The following is a 27,892-nucleotide window of genomic DNA, read 5'->3' as shown; positions in this document are numbered from 1 at the left end:
CTCTCTTGATGACCTTAAAGTGCGGTGGGGATCATGCTGAAGAAGGCACCTTCCCAGGTAACCTGGTCCTGAGCCATTTAGGGCTTTAAAAGTAATTACCTGCACTTTGTATTTTGACCAGAAACATATCGGCAGCCAGTGCAGCCATTTTAAAACAAGCATAATATGGTCTCTCCAAGAAACCCCAGAGACCAATCTGACTGCTGCATTTTGAACTAAGCAAAGTTTCCAAACAACACATAAATGCAGCCCCATGTAGAGCGCATTGCAATAGACAAGCCTAGAAGTTACCAGGGAGTGCACCACACTTTTGAGATCATTATCTTCAAGGAACAGATGAAGCTGTCAGATCACCCAAAGTTGATAGAAAGCACTCCTGGCCATAGCCTCCACCTGAGACACCAGGGTGAGGCCTGGGTCCAGAAGTACTCCCAAGCTACGAACCTCTTCCTTTAGAGGGAATGCAACCCCATCCAGTCCTATCACATCCCTTGAATTATGACCCCCACATCCACCATTAGTACCTCCATCTTGTTTGGATTCAGCGTCAATTTATTATCTCTCATCCATCCCGTTACTGCCTGAAGACAGGGATCCAGGGGAGCTATGCCATTTCCTGATGATGATGTCATGGGGAAATAGATTTGGGTGTCATCAGCATATTGATGACACCTGCTCCAAATCCCTTGATGATCTCACCTAGCAGTTTCATGTATATGTTAAAAAGCATTGGAGATAGGATGGAACCCTGCGGGACACCATACAATAGCTCTCATTTCACAGAGCAAATGTTCCCAAGTGACACCATCTGAAATCTGCCTGAGAGATAGAAACGGAACCACTGCAAGGCAGTACCCCCTATTCCCAAATCCCTCAGAAGATTCAGAAGGATTCCATTGTAAATCGTACTGAAAGCCACAGAGAGATCTAAAATAACCAGCAGAGTCACACTCCCTCTATCAATTCCTTAGTATTGATCAGGCCTGCTCAACTTAGGCCTGCAGCTGTTTTTGAACTACAACTCCCATAACCCCCAGCCACAGTGTCCAATAGCCAGGGAGTATAGGAATTGTAGGCCAACATCTGCAGGAAGGCCGAGGTTGAACAGCCCTGGATTATGGTCCCAATCCAAGTCAGCCCCTGTCCCTTGCAACTGGTATTTGGAGTGTTGGGTGCGGGGTGGGAGGATCAAGCATACAAGAGCCAATAACATGCTTAATGTACAAGCTCAGGGCTGGCCCAAGGTATTCTGAATTAAATGTTGTCTTGCCTCATGCCCCTTGCAGGTTTTGAAAGTGGCATGGGAGCAGGGAGGAGGGAAGATTGATAACAGCCTCCTCTTCTCTCCTCATACTTCCTGAAAGCTCTACAAGGAGTATAAGGAGAGGCACTCCTTGCAAATTAAAGATCAGATCGGTTCTGAAGAGCTGCACTGAAGATAACAGCAGGGTGGGATATCTCATTGTTCTGCTGGCGCCACAGTAATCTGCCTCCTAAAGCAACTGCCTCCCCTTGCCTCATGAAAGGGCTGTCCTGGTATAGTTTGGCTCATAGATATTCCTTACAGAAGTCCTTGGCCCTGAATCTAGAGTCTTGTATGCAATATGTAAGGTTAGTAAACTAGCATGTGGGTGTGTCTGTCTGTAACAAGCCCCAAGTGAATTACGTTTTGAGTGCATATGCCTGAGACTGCAAACTCTAGGCATCTGATATCATTGTAAATGAATCTTTCCTCATACCATCCAATGGGGCTGTATTAGAATATAATTAAAGGGAGATTTGTATTTTAAAGACCATTAATAGTTCCTTCCTGGAGGGAATGTGCATACTCTTTCTCTTTCAAGAAGCGCTAGCAGATCTTTAAACCAAGCCAGACTCCATCAGGGTGAAGGACAGTACAAAGAATAAGGCAAGCAGCAAACATTAAGTACTTTGGGAAGCTGGGCTCCCAGTTGTGATTTGGAAGTTCTTTTATTATTCCCTTCTCTTATTTCAGGTTCATGATTCAACCTGGCACTTCACAGGCATTTAGGAGAAAAAAGGGATGGGAGTTCAGCAGCCATTTGCTTGCTGCCGTCTTCATTCCCTGCGCACAGAGCAAGGAATGACGGTTGCACTGAGCCTCAGGCTACAGAAGTAGCCTGCACAGTCAGCAGAGATGGATTCTCTGGAACAAAGACTCTGAGTGCCTCCAAACCAAACAGACCCAGGAGCTGAGTCCTCATGCCAGCTTTCGAGAAGATGAACGAGTTAAGAGGCTAGAAGTAAGGGTGCATTGATTGCCCAGTACCATTCAAAGCAGGGTACTACATATCTTGAGCAAGTGAAAATTACTCTACATGAAATTTAAAAACCTAGATAAATTTTGGACGTCCTAAAGAAAGTGTGAGGAGGACACTCTTCTGGTTTGACATGTCCCCACACTCTGTGCATGGAGTGGCAATCAAGTGTCCAGATGGTGGGCATCTCATGTTTCCGAGTCCCCAGAAAATAAGGTTGGGTCATATTTGGGATTCCTGCTGAACTGTTCATAGGACTGGATGCTGTTGACTGGATGCCGTCGACTGAACAAGTTGCTTACGCATTGAAAAATAGTCATGTGAATTGGCTCCCAAGTCCCATTGCTCCTCTGATGTCACATGATGCCTGTCCTAGATTCCAGATACAATGAAAGTGGATAGCAATAGCACTTACATTTATATACCGCTCTATAGCTGGAAGCTCTCTATGCGGTTTACAATGATTTAGCATATTGCCCCCAACATTTCTGGGTACTCATTTTACCGACCTCGGAAGGATGGAAGGCTGAGTCAACCTTGAGCCCCTGGTCAGGATCGATCTTGCAACCTTCTGGTTACAGAGCGGCAGTTTTACCACTGCGCCACCAGCAATCTTTGGATGCAATCTTTCTGACTCATGACCAGCTCTTGAGTTCCAGAAGCAGCTCTGCCCCTGTGGCTTCATCCCGTGCTTCTGTGGTAACATTAGAATTTGGGAGGGCTAATAACATTATTGCCTCCAAGCGTTACCTCTGAATTAACTGCCTGTGGGGAATGATGAGTAAATCTGGCGCAAATGGTTAAGCATACTGCTGCTGAAATTCCATGTTCTCACTGCTCAGATAGATTCCTGTTACTTACTGGCCTAGCTCAGAATATGGGTGTCTGCAGGACCTTTTCCAGGGAGAGGGAGAGGCAAAGCCAGAAATCCAAAAACCCCTCCCTGGGAGTATGCCCCATTGAATTCAATGGGAACTGGCTCAATCCAGAGGGGAGGGGACTGCCCCCTCTTGTCCCCCCGCCCCGGAACTCATGGCTCAGAAGCTGTGGTTTTCAAAAATCTGCTGGTAGCTGCTATCCCATCAGCAGTCACCTGTCTCTGTTTCTCTCCTCTCCTAGTGGTTAGACACCCTTTAATGTGTTAGGTTGCAGAAAAACGGAATGGGAAGCCAATGGGAAGCTGTGAGGATGTCGCTCTGCCTGGCTTCTTGTCTTCATGAAACCGTGAATGAAGCTAACATCTGGCTTTTCACTGACTGCCTTGAAAGCACATCTAATTATTTAAAACTGAAAATAAACATTGTGGAGCATTATTTGTATACCTGAAATGTGTTTTTATAAATTTCCTATGTGAATATATGAAATTTAGTTAAGGCCCATTTTTTACCCTTCTCCAAGTTGCACTTGGAGCCCTGGAAAGGCCCTGGGTAGCAAGCATTAAGACTGGCATCAGAGGCCTTCCTCTGGATTGCCATTAGACGTATGGCAGGCTGGCATGAGAGACGGAGCCTTTTCTGTGGTGGTGCCTGAATTGGGGAACACCCTCCCTATAGGGATCTTCCATGTTCCTCCTTTGCTTGCTTCTACACAGGCAGGTAAGGCCTATTTGTTTCAGCAGATTTTCAGCTTCTGATAGCTACTACATTTTTAATGGTTTAATTGTTTATGATCTACTGATGCTGCAATATGTTTCCTTTCCCTTAAAAAAATTTTTTTTTTCATGATTTTAATGTTTTGAGTTTGAATTTTATGGATGATGGTGTTAAGTGTGGTTAGCCACTTTGAAGCAGAAAGTCAGAACCTGAAACAAATATAATACACATTTAAAAATCTATTTTTTGGTGGCTGGCGTGCTGCTCAGCCTTATGAGGGTGGAGCGAGAGCAACTTCACTAATTGCTCACAGGACTTGTTTCATAATGCTGAGTGGGCAGAGGGAAACAGGGAAGTGATTTTTACTTTTCTTCCCTTCCTACAAAGGCCCTTTTTGCATCCAGGAATATGTCCATGAGGGTCATGCGGCCCTCACAGACATATTCCTGGATGTGAAAGGGCTTTTGTGGGGAGTGGAAAGAAGTGAAAGTTGCTTCCCCTTCCACCTCTGCTCACCTAGCACTGTGAGGGAAACATTGCATGCAGTTAATATTGTTGCTCTTTGTGAGGACAGAGCTCTTATTTCACCCACATAAGGCTATGCAACATGTCAGCCATTGTTTTTCCACTCTTACGGGGTTTTCTGTGCGCTCTCTCTCTCTCTCTCTCTCTCTCTCTCTCTCTCTCTCTCTCTCTCTCACACACACACACACACACACACACACACACACACACACCATTTTGTAGCCCCTAATTTTCTTCTCAATTCATGTCACAGCCATCCTTCCACAAAGCAAGAAAGCACTGAAAAATTGCAAGTGGCGCTATAGCCCCAGGAAAAATTCCATTTGAATGCCCTTATTATGTCCACATGGATAGACCCGAAGGTATAACGTGACTGTTGCATTTATCACATTGCAAACACAGTCATGTGAATTACTGGCACTCTTGTAGCTCAGACAATGCCTGAACCTCAATGGGGAGAGAAGAGGGCTCTTCTATGGCTTTTTTGCTCCAGAACCTTTCTATAAAATAGAATGTGAAGGAGAGACACTACCAATTATACGCTCCCTCTTCCTCCCCCTGCCCCACCACCACACCCAGTAATCCATGCACACCAAGGTCTTTGCCTTTCCAGCCAAACGTTAAATTTGGTTCCCAATTAACACTGCTAGCCGATCTGCTTGTCCTGCTTTCCCTTTTTCTCAGAGCTTCCCTATTTTCTCAGAATTTCCCTAGTGTTCCAAAATGTGAACTGCAGTCTGCTGCTCTGTCAGCAATTTTGAAAATGCTAATGGGATATGCGATTTGCCAAGCAGAGCATTAGGAAATGTCTCTGTAGGGAATATTATTTTCTGGCCTGTTTCATTCAAACAGAGACACTGTTGTGCATTTTGAGAGGGGAAACTTGGGCTCTGTCATATCAGGGAACAAGCTCTGATTGAGCACCTGTGGACTGGCAGATAACTTTCTGGCCACTGAGGTCAGCGCACAGCAACTTACACTGTGCGAGATGATAATTAGTGCAAACAAACTCGAAGCTACTTAGTTTTGTCTATGCCCAGAACCAACTGCAGGGCAGCTGTCACAATGATTTCTACAAGTGGTAGCCAGTTCCTTGTTCATTAAACTTGCCACCATCCACAGTTCATCTGCTGGCCTGAGTGGACCATCAGCTTCTGTGGGCCTCCTTCACAAAGGGGATACTTGCCATGCCAGCTTCTGCACCAGTCACCACAAGGAAGCTAGTCAGTGCCTGTCATCAGTGTGCCATGTTACATGTATTTTCTTACATGCCAGATTTTTAGGTTCTCTTCCATTTTCCTTTTCTTGTTTGAGTTTTGCCTTGAGGATTCAGTAATGCCAACCTAAGACCCACACAAGTGTCTTCAGTTCATCTATGGGTAGGTTCACACATAATGGTGGCAAGTAAGTAAGACAGAGCTGCCGGTTCCCTCTGGATACATGCTTCCACTACTGCCACCATTTCTGTCATGCAAACTCAGAAATGTCAGGTGCAAAACGTTGGGAACTGACTTCAGCCTGACACTGTCGAGCCAACTTCAAATGTTGGCTTCAAACGTTGAGCTGAAGTTGGTTACTGACATTCTCCACCCAACATTTCTAAGTTTGCACCACATGGAATTGGCAACAGGAGCAAGAGTGTGCACCTGGTGGGAACTGGCAGCAATTCTGAACTTACTTGCTGCCATTATGTGTGAACCTGCCGTACGCAGTATATTGGTTTTTCAGAATGGCCTGGGAGGTAGAAAACACCCCATATTAAGTAAGAAAGGGGATAAATAGACCTTATCCCTCTCAAGAGGTCCTATTTGTTTACCAGAGGTTAAGTCTGTGCTAAAATGATGGCAGTGATCTCTGGTGCCAGCATGAAATCTGGTTCACCTATTCCTATGTCTTTAGAGTTACTCAAGGATTGCTTTGTCCAAGAAACATTGTGTCCCAACTGGATCACCATGCTCCAAACCCAAACTAGTGAATTAGGATGTTATTTATTTATATTGCACCAAATTCTATTTATTTCCGTACATATCAAGACATAACCAAATCTCTTCAGGATGCAGCTTTACAATGTAACAGAAAAATTGGTACCACAGAAACAAACTTGTCTTTTGGAAAGGCATCATCAGCTCATCAATGAAGAAGACTACTGTGAAAGAAGAACTTTCAGGGAGGAGTAAAAGGGCCACTATCTTTTCAGTTTTCAAGTGACTGAATTGTTTGGTTGCTGGCTGGGGGTGGAGGAGGTATTTTTTAAGGAGCTTCCTCTGAACAAATACAATGAGCAACCTAAAATGTGCGTATTTTTCAGAGCAAGTAACAGAGAGCTGTCAGTTTGTTCCCCTTCTCTGGAGAAAGTGGCAATTCTCAACAAATGGAAGTTATGAGTGTGAGACTTAAATGGCTCCCTACCCTGGCCCTCATGTTGGCTAGGCATTTTACTCAGATGCAAATCCCACTGGTTTCAATAGGACATACTCCCTAGCAAATGTGCACAGGATTGGCCATAGGGAATACAAATACAATTAAATGCCAGCAGAGGTGCTCTTTCCACAGCCCCTGGGGCCCCACAAATCCTCTTTGGTCTGCCCTGAGTGGTGTGGTCACTCAGCAGAGCATGATGATGCTTAATTTGCAGGGGAGGGGCGGGCCTCCAAAGGCCTTGAGGTCCAGGCTCCAAAATTACCTAGGTGCACCTCTGAATGCCAGTGGGGACTTTTGGGGAGGCAGCAGATGTTTTTGCCCTGAGTTGCTTTTTTCCAAAGTGCTGTCTCATTTTCTTGCTATTGAAAGTTGCAGAGTCAACTGAGCCCTCCTCCTTTATTCCCCACAATGCCGTAATTGACTGAGCTGCTCTTGCATGGCTGTCCTGCAGAGACAACTCCTCTGCCTCTCCCACTCACCTACGAGCTGCCATTGGATTTCTGCAGCCGCCTGAACTACAGGCGGCTTCTTTGCCGGTAAACTGTCGCACTCTCTTTTCTTATGCCTTTTCCAGCTCTCCTCACCATTTGTCAGGACGAGCTGACATTTTTCCTCTGCCAAATAACTCTCCGTTTCGAAGGCTTCTTTTGTGTGCACATTATATGCATGCGTGCGCACACATGCACACATACACACACACACTCATTCCTTCAGGTGCTTGTTAGATGGCAGGTGAATCTTGTAGGATGGGCTCCTACTTTAGGGCTGACCTTTTCCAACTAGTGTAAGAGAGGCATGAACAAGAGCGACAATGCAGCAGGTTTTCACATCTCTCAGCTCAGTGAAGCATCAGTTATTGTCGGGAATAAATCAACACTGCAAATACCTGTTCGGCATGAAGAGCAGTTTCCACAGGCTCACCTAATGTGATTCAGCTGTGACTAGCTGTCTTCGCCACCTAAAGGCATTTCCTAACGATTTTGAATAGCACAGTAATGTTGCCCACAGTGCCTGCTGGGGTTTCATATTTCTGGCCCCACCCCCAGCTTCAGTATCTGTTATGGGGACATTTCGTCTTCTCCGCTCTCAAGCATAATATATTGTTGTTAGCAAAATGTAGTTCTCCCCACTGGCCAGCTAGGGTGTCAGTTGCACTTGCTGGACAGCAAGTGCTTTGTGGATTATGATTATGCAGGTGTTACAGGCAAGGTACCTATTGGCTAGTGCCCATTACATCATCAGTTATGAGCCTTCCCTATAATAACATCGTTTTCTTGCATGGAGTGGCCTCAGAGTTGAGGCTGGGAAAGGAACATGGCACTGTTGCCAGGCAGCAGATACATTATCTTTTTTGCATGAGATGCCGGTTGTATGAGGGAGTTGGGGGTGCAGCAAGAACTGGGAGTTGTATGGGAGGCAGCATTAAAGGCCTAGAGAGTGGCAGGGAGGAGTTCCTTGGAGCTTGGCTGGGGGCCAGGAGGCTAAAGTGGGAGAGGAGGATAACGGAAGCCATGTGCTGTTTAACCCCTTCCTTTCTGCCTGAGCTCTGTACAAGAACTCCGATACAAGAATTCTGAACTCCCTTCTGCTACCACTATCTCCTAATTTCTGACTTTCTATCCAACTTACGTTTAGTGGCTGATACATGATGTTCAGTCCTCTGTCGGTGTTTCTGATGTGCTGAGGCTGCTGTGCTTGTAAAAGGCAGTCCCAGAGGTCTGGTATATAAGAACATAAGAATAGCCCTACTGGATCAGGCTCAAAGCCCCTCTAGTCCAGCCAGCCATAGAGCCAGTCGAACGGCGGCCTGGGTCCAGCCCCACTTGGCAGCCCCCTCCAGTTATGCCCTGTGCACATGATGTCATGTGCAAGGGGGCGTGGCTCAGGCTCCAGAGGAGCTCAGAATGAACTCCCCCTTCCGCCCAGGCTGCCAAGAGCCTGAGCAAACTCTCTGTTTGTTATTTCAGGCAGCGCCAGCTGCTCAATAGGATGTTTTCTCTGGAGGGTGAAAAAGGGGGAAACGTCCTGTCGGGCAGCCAGTGCTGCCTGAAAAAACAAACAGAGTTTGCTCGGGCTCTTGGCAGCCTGGGCGTGGGAGGGGGGAGTTCACTCTGGGCTCCTCTGGAGCCTGAACCATGGGGCTTCGGTGGCCCTTTTCATTGGTGGCCCAGCTTCTTTGAACCCGTTCACACAATAGTGGCTACACCCCTGAGTCCAACATAGGAGAGGAGAGCTGGTCTTATGGTAGTAAGCATGACTTGTCCCCTTAGCTAAGCAGGGTCTGCCCTGGTTGCATGGGGGACTTGATGTGTGAGCACTGCAAGATATTCCCCTCAGGGGATGAAGCCGCTCTGGGAAGAACAGAAGGTTTGAAGTTCCCTCCCTGGCTTCTTCAAGATAGGGCTGAGAGAGATTCCTGCCTGCAACCTTGGAGAAGCCACTGCCACTCTGTGAAGACAATACTGAGCTAGATAGACCAATGGTCTGACTCAGTATATGGCAGTTTCCTAAGTTCCTATCCTGATTTGCACAGTGGCCCACCAGATGCCCATGAGAAGTCCACAGGCAAGAGGTGAGGGCATGCCCCCTCTCCTGCTGTTCCTCCCCTGCAACTAGTATTTAGAGGCACCTTTCCTCTGAGGCTGGAGGTGGCCTATAGCCACCAGACTAGTAACTATTGATAGACCTGTCCTCCATGAATGTGTTAAGCCCCTTTCAAAGCCATCCAAGCTGGTGGCCATCGCCACATCCCATGACAGAGAATTCCATAGATTTGATTATGCACTGTATGAAAAAGTACTTCCTCTAGTCAGTCCTAAATTCCTTGCCATCAGTTTCATGGGATGACCCGTGGTTTTAAAGTTGTGAATGTTGGGATTTTTCCATAGACACTGTCTCAGTTATTTGTATGGGGCATGCTTCTTTAATCTGAATGTATCTATGTACTGGCTTGTGGGTGGAGTCACAGTGTTTGTCTGCACTCCACTTGCTGACTTAAATTCAAACTGAGAGGTTCTCCCTCATTCTGCATAAGAGACTGTTAGCCTGTTTATTGTTTTCTTAGCCTATTTAGTAAGTAATAAATATCAACCTCTTGTTTCTCAGTTAAAGTTGGCTTCTTGTTCAATTGCTTATAAAGGATAACTAATTTCTCTGCAACAGTGAGAAAGGGAGAAAAATTTATCTCTGTCTACTCTCTCTACTCCATGCTTAATTTTATACACCTCTATCATGTCTCCCCATGGTCTCCTCTTTTCCAAACTAAAAATCCCCAGAAACTGTAGCCTTGCCTCATATGGAAGGTGCTCCAGGCCCCTGATCATCTTGGTTGCTCGCTTCTGTGCCTTTTCCAGTTCTACAATGTCTTCCTTAAGATACAGTGACCAGAACTGCATGCAGTACTCCTGATGTGGCTGCACCATAGATTTGTATAAGGGCATTATAATATTAGCATTTATATTTTGAACCCCCTTCCTAATGATCCCTAGCATGGAATTTGCCTTTTTCATAGCTGTTGTGCACTGAGTTGACACTTTCAGTGAGCTGTCCAGAAGGACCCCAAGTTCCCTCTCCTGGTCACTCAGACTCCATCAGTATATATGTGAAGTTGAGGGTTTTTTGCCCCAATAGTGCATCACTTTACACTTGCTAACACTGAACCACATTTGGTACAAGACCCCTTTTGTGCAACTCCTCCTGCAGTTGTCCAGTGCTACTTCCATTGTAACACAATTGAGGTAGCATTGATTTTAAGCATACTTTTGGATTAACTGGAATGTTATTTTTTGCAGCATGTCACAGCATCTGCTTCATTATTGTTTATGATTCTGCAAAAAGGGCTTCAATTGTTACTTTTCTTTTACATGATTCTTCCATATCCCAATCCCAGTTCCAAAATATATCTACCAGTTCAGGATGAGATTTGGATGGGGGAGGGGTGTTTGGCTATGGAAGAGGCAGCCTTTCCCAGTGGGATAACCCTACCCTTCCATCCTCATTCCTGCCCTGAAAGGTGCTTTGTCAGTGTAATATGTTATCAACAGGAGAGAAGTCCGAAGTTAACACAAGCCTCTTTTCCCCCCTTTTAATTCAGCAGAAAGGAATGCTGCTGGAGTGATGGTGCAGACAACATACAAAGAACCGAAAAGCAATAAAACAAAAATAAGTTGTTTTATAAACTGGATAATAAACTGGATTATGACATGATGAGGTCTTATGTGATGTCTGGCATAAAAGGTCTTAAAGCATCTATATATCTATATCTGTCAACAGACAGATATTCTAGCAAAAAGAACAATGCAAATATAAATAATAAATCTTTATTTTTACTTGGCAAAGATGCGACAAAAAATCTAACAAAAACATTTATCTTGCAATAAGCCTACTTGCATTAGAAATACCCTTAAATGAAAATACTTTATGTAAAACTTGAAATTTAGTCATTGAGCGGCCCCTCATAATGTGAGGCCCCGAGCTGTATCTTACTTAGCTGTTGCCTAAGTCCAGCACAGAGCTTCATGAGTGGGGGCCAAAAAGATTAGACATATTTTTAATACATAGATGCTGTTTGTTTTTTAATGTTGCCATTGGAAAAAGTTGGGCTTTTAGATGTTAAGTTAGTATACTCTTTTGTCTTCTTTTTTGTGACGAATGGCCTATATATGTCCTCTTTTTTGGCGATGTAGATCTGGCTACCCTAGCCAGGGCCCATCTTTATTTTTTTGACACAAGGCCCAGTTCAACCTTGCTACATCTCAAGATCCCACAAGTCTGAAGTCTGTCCAGCCATGCCCACATTTTGTGCACACACTCTCTCTTTCTCATCTAAATTTCAGATTCTACTCCTCCTCTACCCCAACCAGGAACTCTCTAGGTTCTCTTCAATTGGACATGCTCAAAATTTACACACAGTGTGCAGAGCTGCAGGGATGGGCAGGGACACTGTCCCCGTACTTTTTCCCCCTCCAGGGTCTCAGCAGGGATCCAAGTCCTTGGCTTTCCAAATGGACATAATAGGCAGCTCTTGCTATGCCAAGAGTTTGTTACATAACTGAATATCAGACTACAGTTAATGCTATTGCCATTCTTCCTGTCATCTGTTTCAAGGAGTATCCTCCCTTCTTTGTGGTTGACAATCCAGACTGCTCTTCTGGGGGGAATAACCACATGAGGTTCAAGCTCTGCCGAATTTGGAAACTATCCTTGCCTTCTTGTAACCGAACCCCCCAAATTATTGCATCTATCTAAGTGAAGTGTGGCTGTCAAGGTAGCAATGTTGGGTGGCTGTCATAGAGAGTGCCTGCACTTCTGAATTGTGCGACCACACCACTGTTTATGTACAGCAATACAATACAATACAATGAATATTTATATATCGCTTTTCAACCAAAGTTCCCAAAGTGGTTTACATAAATAAATAAATAAATAAATAAATAAAATGGCTCCCTGTCCCCAAAGGGCTCACTATCTAAAAAGAAACATAAGAACGATACCAGCAACAGCTGTGCTGGGGTTGGATATGCCCAATTGCTCTCCCCCTGCTAAATACCGTAAAGAGAATCACCACTTCTAAAAGGTGCCTCTTTGCTCAGTTAGCAGGGGATAGTCATACAACACACGTTTATTTTACCTTAAATAGAACACATTTTGTCCTTTTGCTCACTGTGGAGCTAGTTTTGACCAAATATCGATTTTTGTGCACACCTGCTGAGTGTGCATTTTAATTTAAGCCCTGCCTTGCCTTGGCAACCCTGGTACGTGCCTTAGCATCACATCAGGCAGCCAGAGAAAGCTGCTACTAAGTTATAGATAGAATAGATTTAATTCAGCTGCACAGATCTTATTACTAACTTTATTTCGCATGGCTTAACTGCCAATGGTGGTGTTGTAAGTGTGGCTAGTTTGATCACAGTGAGCCAGTAGCCAGGGACTTGACAAAAGAAAGTTAATGTTTCTTAATGACTGTGGATGGTCTTCTGGTCCTCCACCTGCAGGGGTGGGATCTGAGATAAATACTCTGCAGATGTGTCTGTGAGAGTGCCTATGTAGGCATTGACAGAGATAGACAATGTTGAGAGTTTCTATCTAGAATTAGCTGGAACTGGAAAAGAGAGTCCACTGAGGATCTACTGCCTGCTGCACAGGTTTCTTGCTGTTGTATATTTATATTCTGTGTTCTGCTTATATATTTATAAATAAAGAAAATATGGGAAAGGGACCTTATCTGTCCAGTGCTTTCTGATCCAAGGGAATATCTGTGCTGTGGCATTACCTCTGGAACTTCCCACCACTTGGGAAACAGTTTAGGAAATGTAAATTAGAAAAATAAACAGCCTGAGGCAATTCTGCTAAAAATTATCAGAATTGGAGCTGGCTGTGAGGCCGTGGGTAAGAATCAAAAGCCATAGACAAGACATACTCTTACTGTTTGGGAGTGGATCTCTCCAAATGCTCTAGCCAGGAGAAATCTGGGAGATAGCTTGTCTCACTATGTGGATGGATGGAATTGCCTTCAGTATGAGGTTCTTGTTGGAGGAGAAGCTTCTCCTATGTCCAACAACAGGCATCAAGCTGCAAGCCAAATATTTCCTCCCAAAGGTGGCCAGGCACTTACTCTTAGGGAGTGTCAGAGTTAGTTAAGCTTTCTTCATAGTGTAGGGAAACAAACAAGCCAGTTTCCATGACAACTCAGGCAAGGACTGCTTTAAATGACAACAAAACAAGATAAAATTGCTACCAGAGGAGAGTGGAAATATCTGAGGGAGGAATCGTGAGGGAGAGTGAATCAAAGTATTCCACTAAAAAAAGGAAGGGGGTCCTTCTGATTAGCAAAAGCAAGGGAATACTGTCAACCATACTGGTTGAAATCACAAGGATTTCTATAGTATAGCAATTGACTTTCTAGGTTACTTGTCAGCTCTGTGGTTACAAAGGCCTTTATATCACTCATCTCCCTGTAGTGTGAGTCAGAGATCACTGAAATATGGCTCCCATTAGGCAATATTTCTCTTGAGAAACAGCCTTGAGCAGTGCTTGGCACCTGAATGACAGATAAGTCTTTTGAAAATCTGGCTCACGATGTGGCATCTTCTTCACAACTGCAGTTCCTTCTGTCTGTGGTGGATCTTGAGCCCGTTTCACACTTGATATACCCACCATAACACATGCTCATTGCAAAGGGGGAATACCAAAGTCCGCTGCAGATGTTATCAACACATGCAGTCTGAACATGCAAGTTTTTCACGCCCGGCTTTTAGCTTGCATCTCCTCCAGAATGGAGGGGGTGCATCCACATTTTGGCCAGATTTACCCTGAAGTCCCTGCACGCTGTCAGGGAGCACTTCACGCACAATTCGGGTTTTTCACTGCACATTAGAACGTAGACCGATTTATACCCGAGGTTTAAAAAAAATCCACTTTTTGCATTGTTTTTTGGGGGGCAGCTTCGAATTGGCATTAAAGCCTCGCATTAAAGCCTGCTGTCTAAGAAAGCTCCTGGGGAAAGGGTCCCTGCCACAGTCCAGATCTGGATTACGCCTCCCAAGAGCTGCTATCTGACTGGGAGGAAAGCTTCCATTGGTTCCACTGGGGCAAACAGCAGCTGCAGTCATGCCACTCCTGTTGCAATCAATGGGACAAGTTAGTTTCAATTCCCATTGAGTTTAAGTGGACTTAGATGTAACCAACTTTCTCTTAATTGATCAGGTCTTTTGTTTACAAGGTGGTGATTGTATTGAGTTAGTTCAGAGTAGTTCCATGCCAGATGGCTGTTCAACATTGCTGAATTCTCTATTGGAGTTCTAGGGTCCAGTGCATTAGAAGTCAACTTCAGTGTAAGGAAAATGCAATTAAAGTGGTTCTAATAACAAGAGCCGTATGCAGACATTGAGGCTGTTCTCACACGCAGCCTAACCCCTTTTTCCGTCAAGGACCCAGCAAGAGACTTGTATGACTGAGGAAGTCTTGGGCCTGGTTATATCAAAACAGAGGAGTCAGGGGTGTAACTATAATAGGGTCCCCCAGAGGCAAGTCACATGACTGACTCCTCCAGCCGTGCACCCGCCCGGGCTTCCTTCAGTTGTATTCATCCTCCGGAATTGATGTGAGTGTTAAGACCTGGAGCTACCAGAACAGCATGTCTTTCTCTAGTACCTTTAAATGACTTGCATCGTCCACAATTTACAAAACCTTTAAAAAAATAATTTAGGATGATGAGCTTCAGTGAGGGGGGGGTGCCCATTTATAAAATCTTGTCTCTGGGCCCACTCCAACAACCTTGCTACGCCCGAGAGGAGTTGTGAGTGGTTAGACTGGGAAGATGTGTCTGGGAGAGCAGAAGAGTGGGGATGCACAACTCAAGAGTGGGGATGCACAACTCAAAAGTCCTGGTGGGCCGGAACCACCCACAACTTGGCGTGCAAGGGCTAAATTTTTAGCACATTATTAAATTAAAATTAAAAATATTATTAGTTACTTGTGGATCTATTCCCCCTATCAATGGACCACTGTTCCCTCTAACAGGGATTCCCAGATGTTGTTGACTACAACTCCCAGCATCCCCAGCTGCAATGGCTTTTGGGGATTATGGGAGTTGTAGTCAACAACATCTGGGAAATCCCTGTTAGAGGGAACACTGCAATGGACCCATAGTTTTAACCAAGGATAGTGGCCAGAGAATAGGTCCTGTCCCTGTTCAATCAGTGGGGCCCCTAGAGTGCATGCCAGCCCCAAACAATTGCCAAGTCCTCTCCTCTCCCTAAATTGTTGTTGCTTTCAGGCAGCAATGCTAGACATGCTTTCAGGGGAGTAAGCCTCACTGGGCACACCATGGAGCATATTTCTGAGAAAGCATGCACAGGAAGGTGCTATGAGGCAATTTCCAACTTCTGTGTTGCTTCAGGATACCTGGGGGCCAGTAAAAGAGTCCCTGTGGACCAAATCTGGCCCCCGGGCCTTATGATGTGCAGGCCTGGTCTAGGGGAAGTGATATCACAAATAGCAGGCAGAGAGAGGTATGGCGGTGGCAGCTGGGTAGGCTGTTATAGGGGAAACGGTCCAGGCAACTGAGGCCTCTTCCTTTTCCAGCTCTTCTCCCTGCCCTGCAGCCCCAGGGAGCTCCAAGAACACTTCCATGAAGATTAGGGTACTGCTGTTGAATGCCAGGTTAGTAAATGCTAAAACATCCCTCATTCATGATTTGATTGAGGATAAGCATGCTGCCTGGTAGGGGTGTGCATGGAACCGGGCCAGTTCGGTCCGGCCCCCATTGAACCCCGCCCCCCCAGGTCCGGTCTGGTCCCGGACCGGTCCGTGAACTTAAAAAAAACAATTAAATGTCAAGGAAGTACCTGTAGCCCCTTCGGGGGGCTTGCTGTAGCCGTGGGAGGGGGGGTCCGCGTGGGTTCCCTCTCCCCCCGCTGGCCTTCCTCATCACCACTGCGGCCGAGTAAGTGAAGCCTTTTTGGCCCTTTTGGGCCTCCATAAAAGCGAGCGGCCACCATTTTGGCGGCCACCGCACATGCGCAACTGCTCTCTGTGAGGCCACGGCTGCCACGGCCTCGCAGAGGGCATTTGTGCATGTGCGGCGGCCGCCAAAATGGCAGCTGCTCGCTTTTACAGAGGCCCAAAAGGGCCAAAAAGGCTTCACTTACCCAGCCGCGGCGGTGATGAGGAAGACCGGTGGGGGGAGAGGGAACCCGTGCGGACACCACCACCCCCCACGGCTACAGCAAGCCCCCTGAAGGGACTACAGGTACTTCCTTGACTTTTAAAAATTTAAAAAAACCCAAAAAACCCCTCCAACAACACAGATTTACTATCTCTGTGGAGAAATGTCAGTTTTGCACACACTTGGTGGCATGCTTGGGACACACAATATCTCAGAGTGGTGTACATCCCAAAACAGACTTGGTGAAAGTTTTGGAGCCACACAACAAAGACGCACTTCAATCATTTTTAGGACTGGGAGCCGGGTATTTTTCTGGCAGCATACAGTTAAGTTGTATTCCGATGTGCTCTTTTTCACAGACCCACTTGTTCAGAGCCTTCAATCAACAGAGCAGCTCACTGAGGCAACCTTTGTAGACATAACCAAAGTTCTCAGAGAGGACTTAGAATCATAGAAAGTCATTTTGTGCCTTTCAAAACAATGCTGCCTTTAGAAAGACAAGCTTTTAGCAATTGTCTTCCCCAGTTGCTTGGCTTCCACAGTTTAGTAGCTTGTGGGCTACCAGAAGCAAAAAGAGAAAAGATAAATCAGCAGTGAGCAAAATGTTCTACATGCTTAAGATACTTTCTTCTCTGGTGTATGAAAGGTTCAGGGTAGAAAGATGACTATTTCTTTAAGAATTGACTTCCTGGTTATTCCAGGATTTGATGTAGTCTGTATACAACAAAGAATGTGAGCTGAGACCTCCCAGTCTCCTACTGTGTTTGGGCATCTGTTTTTGTTGTGTTTTAAAGCCTTCACTCCAAATAAGGTCTGTCGGAGTTCAAGAGGCCTCTTGTGTGGAGCTTGAATAGAACACTCTTCTGCACTGATGCCGTCAAATCCCCAGTTCTGAGGATTTTCTCCCACTCTATGTAGACTTCTAAATATTGTAAAACGTAACTCTAAGCAACAAAACATATGTGCAGACACAAGGAAAAATGCACAGGTGTGTTGTAGCAGCACGTGTTATGTGCTCAAATCACAGTCACATTTATTCCTTTGATTAATATTCCACTTTTCTTCCAAATATTGGAATTCAAGGCAGCGTTACTGTACAGCTCCAAATTTTCCTTTTAAAAAGCTCTGCATTAAAGAGTTTCTTGATTGGGGAGGGACTTGGGCTTCAAGCTGCAGGGAATATAGTATTGAACTCTAGAAGGGGGGTAGTGTAGACTGCACAGCAATATATACTAATGAGCTCACAGCTTTCCCAGGTTTGGCCCAGTGCCCCAGCCCCTGCCTGGGAATTGAAAAGTCTATGCTTCTGATGGTCACCAGGTCTCAATGTGACCCAAGGAAGAGGTGGTTGATGGAATATGTTGCTGGCCACTGTACTGCTGTAATATTGGCACAAGAGAGAGAAAAGGAATATATCCAAAAGCTAGAACTCAGAGTTACCAAGTACAGCTTGTAGAATCCAAGGGAAAGAGTTGTGGTTTGCAAGGACAAGGCATTGGAATCAATGGAATCAGGAATATTAATAGCTTAATGAAATAGATTATTGCCTACAGAGAGGCAAGTGCAGACTGCTTTTCAGTGCTCTTGCTGCTGGCTGTTTGTTAGCCCCATCTCTACTCCAGGACTGGAATACAGGTAACTAAAACCCCGTTCAAAAGCTGGGCTGAATCAAGGAATGGATTAACCAAAAACACCACAAAGCTGAATGCCATCTATCTAATCTAATCTAATCTAATCTAATCTAATCTAATCTAATCTAATCTACCTATCACATTTATATACCACCTATTTCAGAAGCTTCAAGACAGTTTACAAAAAAACACCCTAAAAATATAAAAACATCAAAACATATATAAAATTCAGATTAAAACAACAAATCAGCAATGTTCAGCCAAAAGCCTTGCTGAAGATATATGTCCCCAGTTGTTTCTTAAAAGCCATCAGAGATAGAGCAGCACTAACCTCGAGACTTTTGAGGTTGGTCTTTGAGACACCACCAGGCGAATTGGCAACACCCTCAGACAAACATCTTTTGGTGATCTTAAAAGGTGGTAGGGTTCACAATGGGGTTCAGTGGCAGATATTCTCTCTCTTCAAGGGCACAGGGCTTGCCAGATATAATTACTCCAGCCTTATCTGATTTTGGTCACAGTCAGATCATCTCCACTGAATACTCAACAATGACTATAGAATCAAGAATATGAAACTGGTAAGACAATCTGCAGGTTTTAAAAATGATATTAAAATCCATGAGAGTTGTTTTACTAGGGGATACACACAATGAGCAGTGGTTCCTTTTCCAAACCTCCTTCTATGTAGGGATGTGCAAAACATTTGGGGTACAGAACAAGCTGTACCCAAATCTGCCTGTTTTGGGCGATTTGTGCACAAAACAAATTGCCCATCTGCAGGTCCCGAAAGATTTGGCTCCAAAACAAATTGCCTAAATTTCAGAGCTGGAGGTTTTGTGGTTTCAGATCTCCGTCCATTTTGTGGCTATCTCTGTGTGTAGTCTCCATTTTGTGTTTGATGTCCCGCCCTTCCAGGCTTCAGATTGGTAAATGAAAGCATGGGCTGATCTGCTGACAATTGTCTCCTTGTTCCAGATTGGCTCTTTTGGCTCTTGCAAGTGCTAAATGACCCCGCATTGGCCAGGGGAAGGTTGAAGGAGGGGCGGTGGGGGGAGTTCAAGGAGTGATTTTCAAAGAGATTTAAAGAGGCAGCAGTCACCTTTCTGCCTCGAGGGAGAAGAGAGAGAGAGCTTTGCTTTGCTTTTGCTTTTGCTTTGCCTTCCTTTACCTATTGTTCTGCTTTGCCAGCCTGCCTTGCTTGCCAGTTCCACCCAGCCTGCCAGTGCCTGTGCCAGCCTGGGGTGGATTCTCTGCTGCATTCATTGCTTTTTTGTAGAGAAAAAGAGAATTATACAGAAGAAAAAAGAATTCTATCTGATTCTCTTTTCACCCCTTCCTGCTGCTGAGAGAATCACTGCCTGCCTGTGCCAGCTACCAGCCCCAGATCGCCTGCAGCCACTGGCCACCTGGCCAGACAGCCACCCCCTTCCCCCCACCCTAGGTTTTCCAGGCTTTTGCCCCAGCCCCCACCCCATCTGAAGACTGAAGAAGATTGAAGAAGAAAGAGTAGACTCTCAGAGACCAGACCACAGAAGAGGAATACTAGACGCAGCATGGGTGAAGCCTTAGACTGAGTGAGTACCCATTTATTTTAACACACACACATACTCCATATACCATATACATACATGTCTCTGGAATTGTGTATTCATGAAGCTTCAGGTTTTTTTCCTGTTTGGAAGGAGGTTTTGGGTTGCAATTGAATTTAAAAAGTTGTGTGCTGTTTAGTTTAGAAGAAGTTTAAATAGGGGTTCTGTCTGTGGGAGGGATCCCTGTTAGCTAGTACTAGTAGGTGGTTAGAAGGGTAGCATAGCCTTGTGGTTTTAAAAAACAATTCTGTCTTTTTTCTCATTCCAAAGATTTTTTTTTTTGCACTTAAAAAAAACAGAAGCCTATCCTCCAGCCGTCTGTGCCCATAATATATATATAGTATTATTAATATTCTCTGCCCAGCAGCCTACAGGCTCTGAGTGGGCACACACTCCAGCCTCCTCACTGTGCCCATTTACCACCCACCCCACCCCCAACTTTGCTAAAGCAAAGCCTTCAGCTAGCCATCACCCCAGGGCCAATAGTCCAGCAGCAGCAGCCTATTGTGTCTGTTCTCTCCAGTGCCCAGCCTAGCAGCCTACAGGCTCTGAGTGGGCACAGACTCTAGCCTCCTCCCTTACCACACACCCCCAACTGCAGGGGGCACACTCCACTCCACTGTCAGCCCAACTCCTGTTCTTGGTCCTTCTCCCTACTGAGTGTCCCCTTCACTTATGCACCACCTTCAGTAGGAGGGTGGTGCCCTCCCTGTACCATGTGTGCAGGCAGCCTGTGTTGGCCCGGTTGCGTGCAGTCGGGCCCAGCACAGGTGTGCACTCATTGTGGATCTCTGGACTAGCCACAGCGGCCTGTACACTGCCTTCTTGTCTCTGACAGCCCACTGGTGGGGGCATGAGGATGAGGGGACATCCAGCACCACTGGAGCTGTATCTATCTCCTCCCATGCAGGCAAGCCTTCTTGGGCAGTGTTGCTTGTGGAGGTGATGGACACAGACCACAGCTCGGATGAGTTGTCAGCGATCATGGACTGAAAGGTGGGGACTTGGCTAGCCGGGGAGTCAAACCTCTGCTGAGGCTTCATGGTCACCAACAATGCAGCCAACATTAGTAAGGCAGCCAGGCAGGTTCAATTTGTGCACATTGCTTGCGTTGCATACACTTTGAACCTGGTGGTACAGGATGTGCTTGGGCTTAAGGCGGTGAAGTCCAAACGCCAGCAGAGGTTAGGTTTAGTTCCCACCCCAGAACCTGCTGCTTCCATGGCCGCCCTTGTGGACCAGTGCCACAAGATTGCTGGCCACTTCCACCAGAGCGAAAAGGCAAGGCGGCAGATTGAGCTGGGCCTGCCTGAATACCTGATCCCTCAGGATGTTTCTACCTGGTTGAACTCCACCGTTCTCTTGCTCCAGTGCCAGCAGGAGCAAGAGGGAGCCATCCACAGATGTGTGCGACCTGTCCACTGCTGACTGGAAGCTCATTTCTGAGCTGGTCTTAGCACTTGAACCGTTCTGTGCTGCCATGAACAGCTTGCATACTGAGGCAGCTACGTTGAGCCGGGCTTTGCCCAACGGTCTTCTCCTCAAGAAGATCATGGGTGATCTCCAGGCCACTCTGACCACTGGGGACACAGTTGCCCTGGCAGGTCGGCTGAAGACTGGGGTAGTGGAATGACTCATGACACCCTTGGGTGCATCTGCATGGCATGTCCTGGCATGCATCTGCAACCCAAGGATGAAGGGCAGAGCTGTCACCCCTGACCAGCTGCTCAGGTGGAGGGACCTCCTGGTCAAGCATGTCAGGTATGCAGAGGAGAAGAGGCTAGGTGCAGATGATGACCAGGAGAAGGGGGCTGGTGTGCAGCCTAGCACTGCACATTCCGCCCCCAGCCACCACCACTTCTTCCCAGTGCAGCAGTGTGGTTTCTCTGGCAGTGGCACCAATGGAGCAGCCAGTGCCACCTCCATGTTCCACCACCCGGTGGTTCACAGAGTGCTTCTTTGGTGCCTTGCCAGGTGGACAGGAGGAGCCTGCCACTCCCTGCAGCCATGCTGAGCAGTCTGTTCTGCTCTATCTGCAGGAGCCAGCGGAAGGCCGGGAGATGGAACCATGCCAATTTGGGGCAACACGTCGCCATGTCTGGCCAGACTTGGCAACCGTTGCTGGCCAGTTCCTCTCATCCCTGCCAACCAGTGCCTTAAGCGAGCGGTTGTTCTCCATGGCCGTGGATGTGGTGACCCCTCTATGCTCACATCTGGATGCTGAGTTGGTCGAGCAGCTGGTCTTCTTGAAGGCCAACCTCCCCCTGCTGGGCTACCCCGAGTTGGCCATGGAGTGTGAGTGAATTGCATCACACACACACCCATGCAGTGCTTCACACACCACAGCAGCTTATCCCAACCAAGATGTGTCAGAGTCTCTGCCCCTTACTGCTGCTGACACATCCAGACACACACACAGGCATCGCCGCACTGCCAGCCCGAGAATGGTGAGATGGGGCACTGCTGCTGTGCTGGCATTCAGGGCTAGGACTAGTGAGTACTCCCTGCATCAGGGAGGGGTTCTCCCTGATATTGCAGAGAGAGACTAGAGTTCCCATTCCCCACTGTTGCAATGGCTGGCCACCATCAAGACTAGTAGGGACAATGGGAGTTGTAGTCACTCTCAGCAGCATACATCTGTGGATCCCTCCCTCTTGCAGGAGCACCCGCTGGCCCAGTCCTGAGGGCCAGAAGGCAGAAGCGACACACCATCCATCACAAAGGCAGGCTGCTGTGTGTGCAGGCACAGGAAGGAACGTTTCTGGGATGCTATGTCTCACACATGTTTACGTTGAACTACACACACACACACACACACACACACGAGGGGAGCACACTGTCACAGAGGGTTTGCTTTGTTTCCCTTTAATGTTGAATTGTGTTTGTTTGATTTGTTTCAATCATGCATGACACCAGGAGGCCCATGACAGAGGTGGGTGGTGCGTCCTGGCCTGGCGCCACTATGTCCCAGCACCACCATCACCACCCATCCAAAGAGGCTGTGGTTGTGGGAGTGGGGGGAGGCAGGAGGGAGGGTTTTGGAAGATGCATGCTGATATGAAAGAATTGCTTTCATTGACTATTTTGAATTGATGCAGAAATGAAAATGATGGATGTCAATGTGATAATAGATGATGCTGATGCTGATGATGTGATGATGAGTTGTTGTTCATGCATTTCTGTTTTCTAATTTGGCTTGCTTTCACTTGTCTCTTTAATGTTCGTTGTCTGAGACGTTGCTTTGCTTTTTTCCACCCATGGAAGGACTGTGACTGAAGCAGCAGCACATAGACACATGCACCCACCTACCCCTACCCCCACCCCCCGCCGTGGCCAAGGATGAGTTTGCTGCTGGTGCCCACACAAATGTCTGTCATGCAGACTTAACAGGACAGGTTCTCTCTCTCTCTGTGGACTTCTTTGCAATGACGATTGGGTCATATTGTGACTTCTAGCATCATTTGGTAGCAAATGAGAATGGATTCACTGTTTGTCATTACTCTCATTTGCTACCCGAGAATCTACACTCAGAACACCTCAGAAACAACAAAACCCAGTACCCCATGGGCTTGTGGGTATGGGGGTGGTTGGCACCCTATGTGCACTACACCACCACTTGCTCTGGGCCACCCCAGTGCCCCCCAAGTGGAGTTATGGGGCTGCTGAAATTCCCATTATTCCCTATGGGGGGAAAGCTTAAAGACATGCAAACTTCACAAATTCTTTAAAAATCACCCCTTTGCACAATTCCTTTCAAATCTGGGTGGGAACTTCCTTGCACCCAATGGGCACTACCACCCACCACAACCTCCCATGGGCCACCCTGGTTCCATCCCACCGGAGAGTTATAACTAAGGCTCTAAAATCCCCATTATTCCCTATGGGAAAAAGCTTAAAGTCACGTAAACTTCAAAAATCATTTAAAAATCAGCCCTTTGCCTTGTTCCTTTGAAATATGGGTGGTAGCCTCCTTGTACCCATTGAGCACTACCACCCACCACACCCCACTCTGGGCCACCTTACTGCCCACCAGATGGTGTTATAAGGTTGCTGGAATCCCCATTATTCCCTATGGGAAAAATCGTAAAGACACGTAAACAATAATTCTTTTAAAATCACCCCTTTGCCCAATTTCTTTGAAATTTAGGTGGTAGTTACACCCATTGGGCACTACAACCACCCCCACTCTTTTGGCCCCAGGACCCCTTTTTGATCCGAATCTATTTGGATTCAGATTCGGAAAATCTGGATAAAAATCGAATCTGCGGTGATTCTGGGGGAGGGGGGTGTCAGATTCAGACCCCAAACAAATTGTGGGTGTTTTGATTCAGGTACAAATGAAAAAAAAATCAATTCATGCACATCCCTACTTCAATGCAGTGAAAAAAGGACCATCTACTTTGAGCCTGAGTGCTGAAAACAACAGATTTTTTATTTCCCTCAGAACAGACACCAGAAAAAGGTTCCAGGCAGCAACATCTTTATCCAGACAGATCATACGCACACATGCAACGAATACAAGGAATATCTCCTTTCCCAGCTATTCGATGGTAAAATCTGGCAGGAAGATACAATGGACTTGGGGAAGAACATGAGGCAGGAGGCTATATTGGCAAGGGCAGAAAATGACTAACAACATCTGAGAAAACATTCACAAACGAGAAAATCTACCTCTTTCTCTCATTAACCAGGAGTCTGGGAGCTCTCTGCAGCAGGCACACAACCCAGCTCTGTGCTGTTACAGTAATTTGTGCTGACCAGACACTTAATCTGCAGTGTTGCTATGAGCCTAACACAGCCTGACTCTGATGCAGTGACTGTAAAACACAGGTTGGCACCGCTCCCAGGCTCGAACTCTATCCCCTGCTTGACAGGGTCGGACTCTGCACAGGGGGTGGACCATGGGATTAATAGGTGTGAACAGTTATTTTCTCAGCTTGTCTCTTTCAGGAATAATTGACTTGACTTGGCTCCTCACAAAACCCTCCCTGCTTCATAGCATCTCCGGCACCACTTAACACAACTGGGCAAATTCTAATGAAGCAGACTGACCTTCCTGCCCAGGAGGATTGGACAGCTACTGTTTGCCCTGCAGAAACCATAGGATGGGGAGACATAGCCATGGTGTTCCCATGGAAACATCATTGACCCTGCAAATGTGTAACCTATACCTATATATACTCCCTTATTAGCTGCTGTTCTTCTAAAGCAACCTTCAAAGTTGCCCAGCGATCAGGATGTAAATGTTCCATTTTGTATTATTTAGATTGCATTTTTAATGTGCAAACTTCTGTACAGTCTTTACAACAGTCTCTACAAACTGCTGTACAGTCCATTCTCACAAGAACTTTGTGAGGAAGGCAACTATCATTCCCATTTTATGGACAAATAAATTAGGCTGAGAGATGGTGTGACTTGCCCAAGGCCATACAATGAAGCGAGGTGGATTTTGGAGCCAGATATATCATGTCTAAGCTGATCGTTCTATCTAATGAAACTACTTCCCTAGCCCTTGTAATTATCACCCAAAGTCCAAAGAGGTACAGCCTTGAGGGGAAAGAGCACAGAGGGCAGGATAGCTATTAAAGTAAACATAATTTGTAAGGGCCATCTCTCTGGCTATAGGGCTGACATCCAGGGCAACGATGTTTTAATGTAAACCACCCTGAGCCATTTTTGGAAGAGCGGTATAGAAATCAAATCTAACAACAACAACAACCACCCCCAGTGAGGCACTACTTTGGCATGGTTGTGGGGCTTGCGTACTCTGAGGAAGGTGAGAGCTATGCCAGAGGTCCAACCAACTGGACAGGTCTCACCAGAGGAGCCAGACAAAGAGTGCCTCTCCTATCAACAATATGGTGAGACGTAACTTTAATAAATCTATAACGAATTGGTCATCACCCGGGTCAACAAGAACCGCGGCAGGTGCTGGAGTTCCTGGACATCTGGTGGCAAGTGGGCTATAGGACTCAGGATCTTCAGTTAAGCAACCAGGGCTGGAGACTGCAGGGTTACTGGAAGAAACGTCGCTTAACCGGAAAAAATATATGAAAAATGCCAACAAGGAAATAATGATCTGCTATTACAAGACTAGTCCAACTAGAAGAGGTTATTTAAAAAGAATGAACCAAATTTGGAATGAGAGGCATCCAGATACAGAAATAACAGAACAAAGGCTAGCAGACCAGAGAAGATTCATAATAAGAAATAAAGTATTCACAGGAGTTGAGCTGGAAGAACTGCAAAGAGCAACACAGGCTCAAGATATGGAAGAAGAATTACCACCAACTGAAGAAGTTGCTCAGGCGCAGGTGGAGGAGGTGTTGAAAATAGAGGATGCTACTGTTGCTGAACTGTTTCAAAATCAAAACCAGGCAACCTCCCCTTTGCCTTCACCTCAAAATCCTGAATGCCGTTTAACAGAAAAGCAACAAGAACTAAAGCAAAAAATAACTGAGCATGTGAACGAAACAACTACCAGGGTTCGACTTCCAGCTCTAAAAACAGTTGCCAAAAAACAACTTGCTCAGGCATTAAAAGATGTCAATGCTGCACTTGCAGAAATAACAACCAATAATTTGCAAGAAACAAACCAACTAATGTACAGTGCAGCAACAATAACAACACAAGAGCTTGGATATAAGGTCAGTGGACCTGTAAAAAAAGAAAGTAGTACATCTCCTAAATGGAAGGTTAGATTAGAAAATAAAATCACCAGGCTTAGATCAGATGCTAGTAAATTGAAAGATATGAAAGACAAGAAGCTGAAGAATGAAAACACCAAACAGTATCTGATCCAAAAATACCATCTAGATTCAAGGAAAATTAGAGAAGTCCTGGAAATAATAAAGCAGCAAATAACAGCAGTGTCAAAGAAGATTAGCAGATACGAAGCTAGAATTACACAACACAGGCAGAATCTCCAATTCCAGTCGAATCAGAGATGTTTCTACCAAAGCATAGAAGGAGAGACTGCAAGAAGCGTAGAAACACCAAATAAAGAAGAAACAGTGCAATTCTGGGGGAAACTATAGGACAATCCAATAGATTATAATAAAAAAGCAGGCTGGGTGAAAGAGGTCGAAAAATGTAACCAACAAATGCAAGATCTAATAATAACACCAGAATTAATAAGTGAAAGAGCAAAGAAAATTAAAATTGGACTGCACCAGGCGACGACGAACTACATGGCTTTTGGCTTAAACACCTAACAAGCCTTCATAAACAACTATCAAAACAGTTCAATCACATTTTGCAAGGAGGTGATACTGAACAATGGCTAACAACTGGGAAAACTCATCTCATAATGAAAGACCCAGCAAAAGGTGCAGTTCCAAGTAATTATAGACCAATAACCTGCCTGCCAACCATGTTCAAATTATTAACTGGAATAATAGCAGATAAAGTAATGCAACACTTATTAACTAATAAGCAGCTTCCAGTTGAACAGAAAGGAAATTGCCTGAACACTAGAGGCACAAAAGACCAGCTGCTGATTGACAAAATGATTTTAGAAAACTGCAAGAGAAGAAAAACAAATCTAAGTGTTGCATGGATTGACTACAAGAAGGCCTTTGACTCATTGCCTCACACATGGATACTAAAATGTTTAGAAACAACTGGTGTCAGCAAAACATTCAGATATTTATTTTAAAAAGCAATGAGCATGTGGAGTACACAGTTAATCAATGGCGAGACACTTGGACAGGTTAGCATTAGAAGAGGTATTTTCCAAGGGGACTCACTATCCCCTCTGTTGTTTGTAATCGCCATGACCCCACTTTCACAAATACTAAACAAAACAAGCTTCGAATACCAAACAGCTAAAACATCAAGTAAAATCAACCATCTGCTGTACATGGACATCTGAAGTTGTATGGAAAGTCCCAGTCAGAAATCGAATCACTGCTAAACGCTGTCCGTATATTCAGTAGCGATATAGCAATGGAGTTTGGACTAGACAAGTGTGCTGCATTAATAATGAACAGAGGAAAAATAAGAAAAACAGAAGGAATAGAACTGCCCAATGGAAGCAACATCAAGAACCTGGAAGAGAAAAAACATTACAAATACTTGGGCATTCTCCAAGCTGATAACATCGCACAGGCTGAAGTTAAAAGAAAAATTGGAAGTGAATACATCAGGAGAGTTAGAAAAATCCTCAAGTCCAGACTCAATGGCGGGA

General features: G+C 45.6%; 2 long non-coding RNA genes across 3 annotated transcripts in view; one reads left to right on the top strand and one right to left on the bottom strand.

Annotated features, from left to right (window-relative positions):
• Positions 1-19,023, bottom strand: part of LOC128322221 (uncharacterized) — a 42,748-nt gene extending 23,725 nt beyond the window's left edge. Inside the window, exons 1-2 of the long non-coding RNA XR_008305599.1 lie at positions 18,764-19,023; positions 18,447-18,668 (exon numbers count right to left, since the gene is read on the bottom strand). This is a non-coding gene — a long non-coding RNA (uncharacterized LOC128322221). The remainder of the gene's footprint in view (positions 1-18,446; positions 18,669-18,763) is intronic.
• A 147-nt stretch (positions 19,024-19,170) lies between these two features.
• LOC128322934 (uncharacterized) overlaps positions 19,171-27,892 on the top strand; it is a 40,170-nt gene continuing 31,448 nt past the window's right edge. For both annotated transcript variants that reach the window (XR_008306089.1, XR_008306088.1), the window contains exon 1: positions 19,171-19,689. This is a non-coding gene — a long non-coding RNA (uncharacterized LOC128322934). The remainder of the gene's footprint in view (positions 19,690-27,892) is intronic.

This window comes from Hemicordylus capensis, chromosome 4 (genome assembly GCF_027244095.1).
Source record: "Hemicordylus capensis ecotype Gifberg chromosome 4, rHemCap1.1.pri, whole genome shotgun sequence".
In the NCBI taxonomy this organism is placed as follows: Eukaryota; Metazoa; Chordata; class Lepidosauria; order Squamata; family Cordylidae; genus Hemicordylus; species Hemicordylus capensis.
The sequence above is the reverse complement of the archived record's forward strand: the minus strand, read 5'-3'. Positions and strand labels throughout refer to the sequence as shown.